This window comes from Camelina sativa, chromosome 11 (assembly GCF_000633955.1).
Source record: "Camelina sativa cultivar DH55 chromosome 11, Cs, whole genome shotgun sequence".
NCBI classification, from domain to species: Eukaryota; Viridiplantae; Streptophyta; class Magnoliopsida; order Brassicales; family Brassicaceae; genus Camelina; species Camelina sativa.
Window position 1 is genome coordinate 14,930,477 of NC_025695.1, and position 14,232 is coordinate 14,944,708.

At 39.3% G+C, this 14,232-nt stretch overlaps 3 pseudogenes; all 3 read left to right on the forward strand.

The window, feature by feature from the left end:
* On the forward strand, nucleotides 182-5,246 carry LOC104723410 (annotated as a pseudogene).
* LOC104727977 lies at nucleotides 4,536-5,546 on the forward strand (annotated as a pseudogene).
* LOC104723412 lies at nucleotides 11,454-13,946 on the forward strand (annotated as a pseudogene).

Consider the following 14,232-nt stretch of genomic DNA (forward strand, 5'->3'; position numbering starts at 1 on the left):
ATGACATTAAAGTAGAGGCAGAACGGCATTTTAGGGAATTTTTACAAGCTATCCCCAGCAGTTTTGAGGGGGTTACAGTGGAAAAGCTGGAGAGTTTGTTAGTGTACCGTTGCTCTGAGGGTGACAGTCACGCACTTACGAGAGAAGTTTCGGGGGATGAAATTCAAAAGGTCTTGTTCTCCATGCCTAATACTGATTTATCTCAATGTTGAGAACGATTGCTATTGAGAATTTGAATTTTAGTATCTCTTCTCTATGGCTTCTTCTTCTGGCAGCCGGAGATACGACGTTTTTCCGAGCTTCAGCGGCGAAGATGTCCGCAAATCATTCCTCAGCCATCTTCTCAAGGAGCTTAACCGCAAATCAATCAATACATTCATCGACCACGGGATCGAGAGAAGCCGCCCGATCGCCCCTGAGATTTTATCGGCGATTAGAATCAAGGATTTCAATCGTCGTCTTCTCTAACCAGTATGCTGCTTCCACCTGGTGCTTGAATGAATTGGTTGAGATCCACCACTGTTCCAAGGAATTGGATCAAATAGTGATTCCAATTTTCTACAACGTTGATCCTTCCGAAGTTAGAAAACAGAGCGATGTATTTGGCGAGGTCTTTGAAGAGACATGCAAGGGAAAAACAGACGATGAGATACAAAGGTGGATAAGAACTCTCACTGATGTGGCTAATATGGCTGGAGAGGATTCTCGAAACTGGTATTGTTTCGAATATTTTGTTTGATTAGGCTTAAGACTGCGATTGTAGAGTGTTCCTTGTTGACTATTTGAGTATTGATTTTTTTTTTAGGTGTGATGAAGCAAACATGATTGAAAAAATTGCCAATGATGTTTCCAATAAGCTCATAACACCACCATCGAGTGATTTTGGTGATTTTGTTGGTGTTGAAGCTCATTTAGAGAGATTGAATACATTGTTGTGCTTGGAATCTGAAGAAGCTAGAATGGTTGGGATTGTAGGACCTTCGGGGATTGGTAAGACTACCATTGCAAGAGCTTTGTTTACTCAAATCTCTACTCAATTCCACCATTGCGCTTTCGTAGCTTATAAAAGAACCAACCGAAACGACTATGGCATGAAGCTGTGTTGGGAAGAACGGTTTTTATCAGAAATTTTATGTCAAAAGGACATCAAAATTTTGCATTTAGGTGCGGTGGAACAAAGGTTAAAGAACAAGAAAGTTCTTATCGTTCTTGACGATGTGGATGATCTTGAGATGATAAAGACCTTGGTGGGACAAACTGGATGGTTTGGATTAGGGAGCAGAATCGTTGTGCACTCAAGATAAGCAGCTTCTCAAGTCTCATTGTATTGATCTTATTTATGAGGTGGAGTTCCCATCTGAAAATCAGGCTCTGCAGATGTTTTGTCGATCTGCGTTTGGTGAAAACTCTCCTCCTAGTGATTTCATGAAGCTAGCTGGTGAAGTTACAGTCCTTTCCGGAAATTTTCCTTTGGGTCTATCGGTCTTAGGTTCTTCTTTAAGAGGGAAGGACAAGGAGGAGTGGGTGCAGATGCTGCCTAGGCTCCAAAATGGTCTAGATGGTAAAATAGAGAAAACTTTAAGAATTAGCTACGATGAGTTAGATAGCAAAGATCAAGACTTATTCCTTTACATTGCGTGTTTACTCAATGGTCACAAAGTCAGTTATATCAAAAAATTGATTGGAGATAGTGTTAACATTGGGATTAAAATGCTTGCTGACAAGTCCCTAATACGTATAACACCACTGCATAAAACAGTTCAGATGCACAACTTGCTACAGAAGTTAGGTAAAGAAATTGTTCGTTCAGAGTCTATTCACAATCCTGGAAAACGTCGATTCTTGGTGGATGCTAAGGATATTATTAATTTATTTACGGAAAACACTGTGAGTTCTTCTGCATATGATTGACATGTCTAACTCTATATGGAAAATTTCATAGAATGTTTCTTAAGATATTGTCTTTCTTTTGGGGGGATTTTTTTCAGGGTACAGAACATGTGTTAGACATATATTTTAACACATCAGAAATCCATGAGCCAGTGTTGATAGATGAACATTCTTTCGAAGGAATGCGTAATCTCCAATTTATAAAAATTTACAAGGAGTGGTCACGAGAGACTAGTGAAGGGGTATTGGATTTACCTCGAGGCCTCGTTTATTTTCCCCGTAAACTCAGATTGCTATATTGGGACGAATTTCCATTGAAGGGTATACCTTCTAACATTAAGACAGAGTCTTTGGTTAAGATTGGACGGGTCTAGAAAGTTGAAAGAAATTCCAAATCTTTCAAAGGCCATAAATCTCGGGAAATTGAATCTTTGGGGATGTGCATCTTTGGTTACACTTCCTTCCTCGTCTATTCGAAACCTCATTAAACTTAGGAAAGTGACCATGGAGGGATGCATAAAACTCGAGACTCTTCCAAATGACGTCATCTTGGGATCTTTTGATTACCTCAATCTCAGTGGATGCTTAAGGTTGAGAAGTTTTCCAGGGATTTCAAGAAACATCTCGGGCTCATTCTTAAAAGAACTGCAATAGAAGAAGAAGATTCTGTCAGCATTGAGAATATCTGTGGGATCACTAACCTCGATTGGAGTGGTTGTCCCATGAGATGTATGCCTTCCAACTTTCATCCAGAATATCTCGTTGAACTCACAATGAGAAATAGCAAACTTGAAAGGCAATGGGAAGGAGTCCAAGTATTTTTCTCTAAAGTTTCATAATTAGGTTTTGTATTCAAGTTTGTCTCTTTTCTTCACCTCAAATTTCAATTAATGCATTCTTTTCTCAATTCTGCTTTCAGTCGCTTAGAAACCTCGTGTATATGGATTTGTCAGGAAGTGAAAACCTGAAAGAAGTTCCAGATCTTTCAGAGGCCATTAATCTTGAGAGATTGGAACTCAACGATTGCAAAAGTTTTGGTTTTTTTCCCTTCCTCCATTGAGAATCTCAATAAACTCAAGGTGTTGCGCATGAGTGGATGTGCAAAACTCGAGTTTCTTCCTACTGATGTCAACTTGGTATCTCTCAATTATCTTAATCTCAGTGGATGCACAAGGTTGAGAAGTTTTCCTCGGGTTTCAAGGAACATATCAAGGCTCTTTCTAGATGGAACTGCCATAGAAGAGGACCAAGACTGTTTCTTTATTGGTGAAATTTGTGGGCTCACTGAACTTGTTTGGAGTGACTGTCCAATGAATTATATGCCTTCTATTTTTCACCCAGAATATCTCGTTGAGCTCACAATGCCAGGTAGCAAGCTTGTGAAGTTGTGGGTAGGAGTCCAGTTAAAGTTATCGTAAAATCTTTGCTAATATTATTCAGCTATATGATTTGTTTGACCAGCAGACTTAGTTAAGAGTAGATTTTTTTTAGTAAAGCCTTATACTATGGCAAGTTCAATAACCTTAACATAATTGCATTACAAAAATCAATTAACACCAAAATTTGCTAATTGATAACAGTATGTTTTATTTCTGTTTCAGTCGCTTAGAAATCTCAGGAAGATGGATTTGTCAAGAAGTGAAAACCTGAAAGAAATCCCAAATCTTTCTAAGGCCACCAATCTCGAGTATTTGGATCTAACCGAATGCGAAAGTTTGGTGATTCTTCCTTATTCAATAAGGAATCTCAACATACTGAAGAAGCTGAACATGAAAGGATGCACTAGGCTCGAGGTTCTTCCAAATGATGTTAACTTGGTATCTCTCTATCACCTCGATCTCAGTGGATGCTCACGGCTGAGAAGTTTTCCTCAGATTTCGACAAGCATTTCACTGCTCTATCTAGACTACACTTCAAATGAAGAAGTTCCTTCTTGGATTGAGAATTTCTATGGGCTCACTACTCTAATGATGCGTGGTTGCAAAAGGTTAAAAAACGTTTCTCCTAACGTTTTTAAATTGGGAAGTCTTACGGTGGTAAACTTTTCAGTTTGTGGAGGAGTCACAGCATTAGGTAGTGCAAGTATGGTTGCAACAGTACAACTAAATCCTCGAATAATATATCTATGTGGCGAACGCTTTTACTCGCCGTATTCAATCTTAACAGTGTGTGCAAAGAATTGTGAATCGCTCCAGATTGTATCTCACTCCTTCCTCAATCCAATGAGTGGTCTTGAACTCTATAATTGCTTTAGTTTGGATCACGATACGCGGGAACTCATCATACAATCGGATTTCAACTATGTCATCTTACCTGGTAGAGAAGTGCCAACATATTTCACGCATCAAGCTGGTGGAAGTTCCCTAGATATCTCTTTACCTCAGAGCTCTCTTTCTCAACAAAATTGGGGATTCAAGGCTTGCATCATGCTTGAACCTCCTACTGAGCCCAATGATCGTTCTGGAAACATCGGAGTGCGCTGGTACTTCAGAGGCAAAAGCAGTGTACATCATTTTTACGTTGACGTGGACTCATGTAAGGTGGATCATGTTACATTTAAGGTCTAACATCCTCCTGTGCTTTTTCACTACCAAAGGAAGACGAAAAGCCCAAGTGGCTAGAGATTCTAGCAGCATCATCTGGAGATGGAGAAACATTCAACAGTCGTACACCGCATCCTTTTATCCTCTCGAGCGACAAGGGACAAGTTTGCGTGCAGCGGTTAGTAAGAAGCGGAAGCTGGTATGCCTTTTGGATCAAAATTATGCCAAAATCAATACCATAGGGTGAACTATTTAATAGAATGCAGATTACATCAGGAACATCTGAAGAATGTTCGAACTTACCAGACCAAATAGTAGCAGACAGGGTCTTTGTGGCAAGAACCTTGGGCTTATCACAGGTTCTGTCTGAGTCATCTGCGTTCTCAATTCCACGATGTTTTTCAAGACTACTACTTGGAAGCGGGCTGGATCCACGAGTCAGAAGGAAGAATTTGATTCCTTCATGAAGGACATTGAGAAAGACAACCCCGAAGCTCGGAAATGGTTAGACCAATTCCCTCAAAATCAGTGGGGACTAGTGCATGATGATGGTCAGAGATATGGAATCATGGAGATAGATACAACATCTCTGTTTGCAGTTTGCAAAGCATTTGGTCTGGTTGATCATGTAGTGACAGGTTCCATGTTGCTTCTATTTGATGAGCTGAGATCCTCTTTTGACAAGTCTTTTAGTTGTAGACGTAGTTCACTTAACTGCGGCGATGTGTACACCAAACCTGTCTTGGACAAGTTGGAAGAATTCAGGACATCTTCCGTGACTCACTTTGCAACGCGTTTCAGGTGGCAACTCCATCACAAAAGGATGAATGGATAGTTCTGCTGAGCAACTGCACCTGCTCGTGTGGCGAGTTTCAACGCTGCAAGTTCCCATGTTTACATGCTCTAGCCGTCTGCAAGAAGCTGAAGTTCAACCCTTTGCAGTATGTGGATGACTGCTACACTCTTCAACGGTTAAACAGAACTTGTGCCGCCACTTTTTCTCCTGCTCCAGAAATATCAGCTTGGCCAGAAGCTTTTGGAGTTCCGAGATTGCTTCCTGCTGTAGTTCGTGTCGTTAGGTACCAAACGCAAAACAACTCCCCACGCTACTAAGAAGAAGAGCTGAAAGATGGATTTGAGTTGAACCGAGGAGGGCATTTTGGTTGATTATATCAACTGATCAGTTATTATGTAGTATCTTTTGATGTCTGAGAAGTAAGAGTAATCCAGCTCAGGTTGTATAACGCAATTTGTTATCTACTTTTTCCTTGTTGGATAAGCTTGAAGAGGAAGACTTCCTAATCAAGTTATGATTAGAGAAGATAAAGTTCAAGAGAAGATAAGCTCAAATAATATTTAGGAGTTATCTAAATATTGGTGTTTTCCTGATAGGATTAGAATATGTGTTTTGATATAAAAAGCTAGGTTGAGTTGTGTTGAGTTGTGACATAAGCTATGAGTTTTGAGAGAGAGTTTGAGAGATTGTGTTTAAGAGATTGAGAGACACCAAAGTTTTGAGTTATTTTCTTTGGTGATGAATAAAGAGAGTTATTCTTTATTATAAGTTCTTAAACCATCCTTACAAACTAGATTTGGTATCAGAGCAACATGTTCGGTGATCGTGAGAGAGAATTATGATGGAAGTTGCCATTGTGACTAAAAGAAGAGAAGGAAAAGCTTCTTCGATTACAATCAAAAGTATGAGAGATATTAATGTTATCAAAAAAACAAAGGAGGAAGGAAGAAAAGATCTTTCAGAAGGAGAAGAAATTTCAAAATCTGATTTAGAAGAAGAACAAGAAGACGACCTTGTTGAAAGCTACAAGGAAGTTCGTGAGGCACTGATTAATATTGGAAAGGAGAATCAAGTTTTGGTAAAAGAAAAAATCCGCCTTGATTCACTTGTTGAATCACTGCAGAATGAGTTGAAGGATGAGAAGAAAATCAATCAAAGGAGTCTGACATTGATGCAAGACAAGCTGGCTCTTGCTGCTAAAGTAGACAATCTAGAGAAGGATTTACGTAATGAAAAGGAAAATATAGCCCGACTACAATCAGAGCTTGATCAACAATACAAGAAGATTCACATGTTTGCTAGGACTAAAAAACTTGATAAAATCTTGAGTTATGGAAGAACAGAGAAGTCTAACCGAGGATTAGGTTATATTGGACAAGAAGGATCTAACACAGGACAAATCAAGTTTGTGTCAAGAGGTGTCGCTCAACAAGTACAAGACAAATCAGAGAGTAATACAATAAAAAAAAAACTGGATGTTACTTTTGTGGACAGAAAGGACACATAAGAGCTTACTGCTACAAGTACTGGGAAAAAGTATACAAACTTAGACGTCAAGGAAAATTTTCGTAGAATGGATATCGTAGTCAAATATGGGTAAAGAAATCTGATCTGTATGCATCAAAAGGTATGTCAAGAAAATCTGATCTGAATCAGGATACATCAAGAAGGTCAGGAAGTACAGGAGATTTTGGATTTCGGTGCAATATGACAATTGTGACAAAAGAACATGGGGCTACTAGTAGTGGATATTCTCGCTATATGACAAGAACTCCTACAGCAGCACCTATAACTGCAGCAAAACCTGCAATAGAAAATGAGAGCATGACAGGAAGCATCGGTGATGAAAAATTTGCTGGAAATTACAAAGCATTGTATGAGCATTGGCTTAAATTGATTGAGGAAAATTCAGTGCTGTCTAAAGAGAAAGCCATGTTAGAGATTCAAATTGTTAAAGCACAAAAGTATGCAATAGAGAAAGAAGAAGAAGCATTACAAGTTAGAATCGGACTTCAAGAAACTCAAAAGAATTTCTTAATAGTGGTACAGACAAATTGGATCATCTTCTGAACATTGGGAAAACAGATGGACATGGTCTTGGATTCAAGGGAAAGCCTTCAAACTCAGATTCCTATTTTGTTTATGGTGGAAAAATCACATCTGCAACATGAGCTGCTACAGAGACTACAACTGGTACAGAGACCGTGAATCAATAACAGATGAAGAAAGGAAGGAGATTTTTCGATTGCTTGGAAATTTGGGTCAATGTCTGTTGAAATTAAATCAGTCCCGGAAAGAGTACAAAAAAGAGGAGTTAAAATTATTGTGTAATGATGCTTCTGAGAGACAGAGGATCTCAAAGATCCTTTCGGAAATTGATGGGAACGTGTGTTTGTGGACCACTAATCCGATTGGAAGGCTTCAAGAAGAAATTGTTCGCAAAGTTCATATAAGCGAATAAAGAGATCGTGTTCGTATCTTGAGTCTACAGCTGCTGAAATAATAAGAAAAAAGAGAAGAATTTGAGGCTTGAAATTCATGTTGTGTCATTGCTTGGATTAATGTGTTATTGAGACACACAATCAATGATGATGAAGAAGAGAAAGATATGCGTGATGGTGATAAATGTTTGATCAAAAGAAAAGAAGAAAAATCCTTTCGGAGATCATTACAGAAGTGTTCTATGGTTACTAAAATGAGATTTGAGATAGAACAAAAGGAGAAGAGTTTTTCACAAAAAGGACGTGACACTACCAAAGTTTCACACAAGCGAGATTCGAGAAGTTGTTCAGAAGGAAGTGGTACCTAGTATGAAGTTCCAGCGTGGTTGTGAGCTTCTTAATATCCACTAACTGAAGAAGCAACTCCAGGTAACTCCCGTAAGTCAATGACCTCGCAGAAAAGAGAAGAAAAGATTTAGGTGAGTTCATTATGTGAGGTAGATTCATGTGAAAGGAAGAAAAACAAGTTGTTTACACAAAGAGAAGGAGAAATGGAGTTACCTGTGGAGTTCTGAAGCTTATGAGAAGGAAATTCTAAGCTTCAGGTGGAGTGTCTAGTGGTAAAAGAATCCGAGGAAGTGGATTAGTTAAGGTTCTGGAATTGCAATAAGGAGATATTGGAGCAGCAAAAGAACACGGATGGTGATTCAACGGAGAAGCTGCCGAGAAAGAAAATCAGGGAATCAAGAGTCAATATTTCATACTTTAAACAAAAAAAAAAAAGAGCTGGTAAGAGGAGCTTGAGAATACCTGAGAGTACAGAGGGTAATGGTGATAGAGGAATCACCGGAGATACAAGGATTTGTGGTAGAAACTTGCATCTGATTTCACTAGCAAAGAAGAAGATAACGTGTCGTATATACACCGCAGGTACCATTTTAATGGGTTCATGGAGTTACCTAGAGGAGTTTTTGGAGCCGTGAAGGAGAGTGATCGGTTCCAGGTGAGTTTCTGTGAGGAGGATAGTGAAATCAAAGACATGATTTCACGGGTTTATGAAATCGTAAGTGATAAAGTGTGAAGGAGATGATCACTGTTTCAAAGGTTACCAAAGCTCATCAAAGAAGAAGAAGAAGACACGTTTGTTCATCCGAGAAGCTGTCAAATGAAGAATCAAAATTCTGAAAAACTTCAGAAAATTTGTAATCTCAGAAGAAATCAAACTGAAGTCGTCATAGTAGAGATGAAGAAGAGTTTGATAGGTACCGGAGTTGCAGAGATCAGTATTCGGTTTCGCCATGGAGGAAGAGAAAAACGGCGGCTTCGTCGGGTAAAGAGAAGCCTTAGAGGATTCTTAGGTGTTGGGTGTAGAGTCGGAGAAGTCTCCGGTGAACATGGAGGTGACCGGAGTTGTCGTCGTCAGAATAGCGTTCAATTTTTGGTCATTGGAGAAGAAGAGTCTCGTCGGGTCGTCTCCATCGTTGGAGAAGAAAGAGAGGAAGAAAGGTTCATGGGCTGGACTTGTGAAGAAAGAAGTTGAAGTTGACAAAAGCGAGATTGTGAAGTTATGGGCTTTAATCACATTTCCTGGCCCATTCAAATTAAGCTTATGGTATTCTCTTCTTGGACTAAAGAGATGTTCGCCCAATTCTGAAGCATGTATCCAAGTCGGCGATGACTTGATATTAAAGGAAGAGGGACAAAGCAAAAAGACAAAACGCAAGCATAAGAGAGAACAGAGCCGTAAGAAACACAAAGAAAGAGACGGTGACATTTTCTGGATGAGAGATCTCATTGGTGTTGAAGGTTTGAAAAAGATAGACTTCAAGGTTAAGAGGGAGAATGTTGGATAAGCTTGAAGAGGAAGACTTCCTAAGTTATGATTAGAGAAGATAAAGTTCAAGAGAAGATAAGCTCAAATAATATTTAGGAGTTATCTAAATATTGGTGTTTTCCTCATAGGATTAGAATATGTGTTTTGATATAAAAAGCTAGGTTGAGTTGTGTTGAGTTGTGACATTGTGTTTAAGAGATTGAGAGACACCAAAGTTTTGAGTTATTTTCTTTGGTGATGAATAAAGAGAGTTATTCTTTATTATAAGTTCTTAAACCATCCTTACAAACTAGATTCCTCTCCTTCTTTACGAACTCTTTCCCAATTAACGTCTCTGAGGTATAACTTCTTTAACAAAGTTTTTTATCTGCAAATTGAAGAAATCGAATAGAAAATAAAAATTTGATTTATAGATTTTGTAAACAAGAAATATAGATTTTGGGACATGAACGTTAAGTTTAGGCGGGAATCTTGAACTTTTGTTTTGAACGGACTAAACTCTAATGGGCTTCGTTCTTTCGGCCCAATTGTACTTTTCGAAATGTTTATATTCGTGAGCGAGTTTTTTTACTTTCTCTGAAAAATCCAAGCTTTTGGTCTTCATCGGCGTCACATCACCGGAAGAAACGGTGAAATTACTGCTTTTTTCTGAGAAATCCAAGCGTTCCCATTTCGAAAAATTCCCCCCTTTTTATTTTCCAGGTGCGCCATTAGCTTGAGTATCAGTGTTTAGGGTTCATGTTTTCTGAATGGGTTTATCTGTTTCTATCCATAAAATGCTTTAGCCTTCCTTTTAGATATGGAGTTTTGGGTTTTTGTATGTTACGAGTTTAGGCCTAAAAAGTTTCTTTGAATTCACTGCAGGACTGTTGTGCTCATGGCGATGGAAACCTTGAGAGAAAAGGTTACGGTGTTGTGTTACTCGAATGGTTCTATTAAGTATGGTCCTGATGGCGTATACTATGAAGGATCTACGCCTAAGAAGATCAGAGTTAGGGGTAAGACTGAGTTAAGCACATTTTTGAATGGCCTTTATCCAATTTTTGGATTAGATGAGCAGAGATCAAAGATTGAAATCTTTGGTAGGTTTACCTGTCGTTGTTACACTACATATCTCTACGTAGTACCTTTCCCCGTGGTGAACGACTCTAGTTTAGAGGCTATGCTTGAGGTTCCAAGCAATCATCATTCTATTAAAGATGTGGAGTTGTATTTGGAAGTGAAATCGACATCTAATGGAGTTAATGATCCTGCTGCTTGTTCATCTCCATTGGAGAGTCCGGTTAGTTCCTTGAAAAGACAGAGAACCCAACATCCGCAAGTAGCTACTGGTTCTGTGACACATCCTCCATCTGTTTAATTATACCATGGGTTAGAGGTTCAGGGATTGGATACCAATAACGGGTGAGCAGATGCTGCTTTTAGAAACGGTAGCACTCATGGAGATGAAGATAGAGAAATGATGGAAGCAAACTCAGGTTTGGATGGGGTGGAGCAGGTTGTTAATTTGACAGCAAATAATGTGTCAGATTTAGAGGCATCAGCGAATGCGGGCTTAAGTAAAGGTGAGGAGTCAAGTGCTTCAAATCCGTAGCCTCTGTCCAGTTTGTGGGTTGATGATCCTGAGTTGCGTGTAGGGTTGTGTTTTAAAGACAGAAGTGTGTTTTGGAAAATTTGGCGACATGCTTGAAACTTCAGAAATGCAAGCAGCAAAACAGGAAGTGATCAAAAAAGTCTTTGGAGATTGGGATCGGAGTTTCAGAGTATTACCCAAATTGATGGATGCGTTTCACTCATCTTATGGGCTACTTGTGGACTGGCAATACGATCTTTTTCCAAATCCTGAATTTGCATCCTTTCGTGGTGTGTTTTGGGCGTCCATCGAAGGTTTTCAACACTGTAGACCTCTGATCATAGTGGACACTAAAGACTTGAACGGTAAGTACCCTATGAAGTTGATGACTGCCTCAGGAATGGAAGCTGATGATTGCTCTTTCCCGCTTGCATTTGCGGTTACCACAGAACTGTCTTCAGGTAGTTGGCGTTGGTTTCTCACTGAAATCAGAAATCAGAGAGAAGGTGACACAAAGGAAAGACAGTCATTTGGCCTCATCTCCAGTCCCCACCCGGACATACTCGCTGTTATTAACGAACCTGGGTCCCGTTGGCAAGAACCCTGGGCTTATCACAGGTTCTGTCTGGATTATTTCCGCTTCAGGTTCCATGATGTTTTTCAAGATGACTACCTGAAGAGCCTTGTGGAAGAGGCTGGATCCACGAATCAGAAGGAAGAATTTGATTCCTACATGAAGGACATTGAAAACAAGAACTTAGTAGCTCGGAAATGGTTAGACCAATTCCCTCAAAGTCAGTGGGCTCTGGCTCATGACAGTGGGAGAAGATACAGAGTTATGACGATCGAGACAGAAAATGTGTTTGCGAAAGCTTTCAGTCTCTTGTTCTGCCAGTGACAGCAACCGTACTGCTTCTGTTTGATGAGATGAGATTGCTTTTCAACACGGGTCTTTGTGATAGCAGTGGTTGGGTTATCCGCGGAGTTATGTACACCAAACCCCGTCATGGACAAGCTCGAAGAGTTAATGACAGATTCCATCACTCAGTTTATAATGCCGTTAGAGAATGATGAATGGATCGTTCGGCTGAATGAATGCACCTGCACGTGTGGTAAGTTTCAATCAAAGAAGTTTCCGTGTCTGCACGCTCTAGCAGTCTGCGAGAAGCTGAGAATCAACCCTTTACAGTATCTAGACGACTGTTACACTCTCGACCGATTATACAAAACTTATGCTGCCACATCTTCTCCTGTTCCGGAAGTATCAGCTTGGCCAGAAGCTTCTGGAGTTCCAACATTGTTTCCACCTGTCATTCTGCCACCACCTAACGTAACAGGTAAGTCCAATTGCAAAACTACTTTTCAGACTAGTAAGACGAAAATCTGAACCCGTTAGATGGATTTGGTACGAAACTGAGTCAAACCTGAAGAGCTTTTTTGCATGAATTCTGCTAACTGATTGGTGATTATGTAGTATCTTTTGACTTTCAGGCCTTTCGGCAAGTATGATTGAACCGGTTTTGGTTATACATCCTAGTGTCTTAACAAAGACATTTGTGTTGCTGCTTTTGTTTGTGAAAATCAACGAGAGTTTTGCGTTTTGCTAGTTTTGCATTTTGCTGTGCCCTGAGCTAACACTCGATTCATCCTGAATTTGATTTGACAGTCTTAATAAACCAAGAATCATGAATGAAAACTGAACTAAAATCGGTATAAAGATTAGTAGTTGCATTGTATTGTTTCTAATTTCAATATTAACTTCGAATTTACCAAAGGCAAGGATAAATTCAATACAAAAGATAGCTTTAGTCAACGCTAGAATTCAGAGCAAACTCAATTACTTATTAAAAGAAGGTTCCTTAGATTCATAAACAGGAAGTATTGTAGTGTCGTTATCAAGTCTGATATATCTTTCTGACGCCATTTGTTTATCTGTGTTTGTTTGATCTAGTAAATGACAAAACCAAGGAGCCTCCTAGTGATGAAGAGTTGAGAAATGCAGTTGTTGATATCTTGAAAGTGGTGGAATTTATGTGTCTCAGAAGATAAATTGATATCTAAGTCTAACAATAGCTTTGCTATTTCCCTGCCAGAATGCGTTCGCTGACATCCTCAAGCGTCTTGGTATGAGTTAAGATCAGATCGTTTTATTTTCTTCACCTATGAAGTTGTCTCTGCAACTTGTGTTGATTTAAACTGTTTTTTACAGCTTGCAAGTTCGAAATCGATCTCACCCCACAAAAGTTATCTATATAGGCGATGATCCAAAATGAGTTCCAAACCAAGCGGATGAGGAGTGGAGTGAGTAAGTGAGAAGAGATATGGGAATTAGCATGAGCTCCTTGGGATTCATTCATTCATGCCCAATTTAAACACCCTTTTTGGCTCTAGTAGGAAGAGTTAGGAATGAAGTTTGGTTCAGGTTTAACTGCGTTGCTGCTTTTGTATGTGAGTATTCAGTTATGTCAGGCTGCTTCAAAGGAGACAAGACAACTATCGGGAACCATTCCCTCCTTTAAGCGAAAGACGAAGTTTAACGAATTGCTTGATCATCTGTATCAAGTTGCTGGAGTAGATAGCAGGAGACTGAAGTTTGATATCCCACACAAACAATTGCAGAGTTGAAGAAGTGGTGGAAAGAGTAAATATGGCTATGAGCTTGAAACTTCAGATGTGCGAGCTGCAAAGGAGAAAGCTATGAAAAGAAATTTTGGAGATTGGGATCAAAGTTTTGAAGAAAAGTAGTAGGTTAGAAGTAGGTTTGTGTGAAGGAAAGCCCGAGTGGCAAGAAAACTCTGGGTACTTTGGTATCTCGAATGATGTATGGATGGAACCTCTGTTATTATCTATTTCAAGTTGTTCTAATTTATGATGCTCTCGTATGTTTAAATTGTGTTGTTTGGGACCAGGAAATGTTCGGCTTAAAGCCATAATCATGAACAAAATAAATAGTTCACTTGTTGATGTAATGCCTAATATCACGGGCACGTCCCAGTTGTGTCTGTTCATTGAACTTACTTATATAGATTTGTCTCTTATTCGACAACTAAACATAACAAATCATGTTTAGTTGACACAAATCTTTTGTTTTAAGCCGAACCTAAAATTCTTTAATTCAGTAATCTAATATTCAATATCCAACGGTATACAAAACC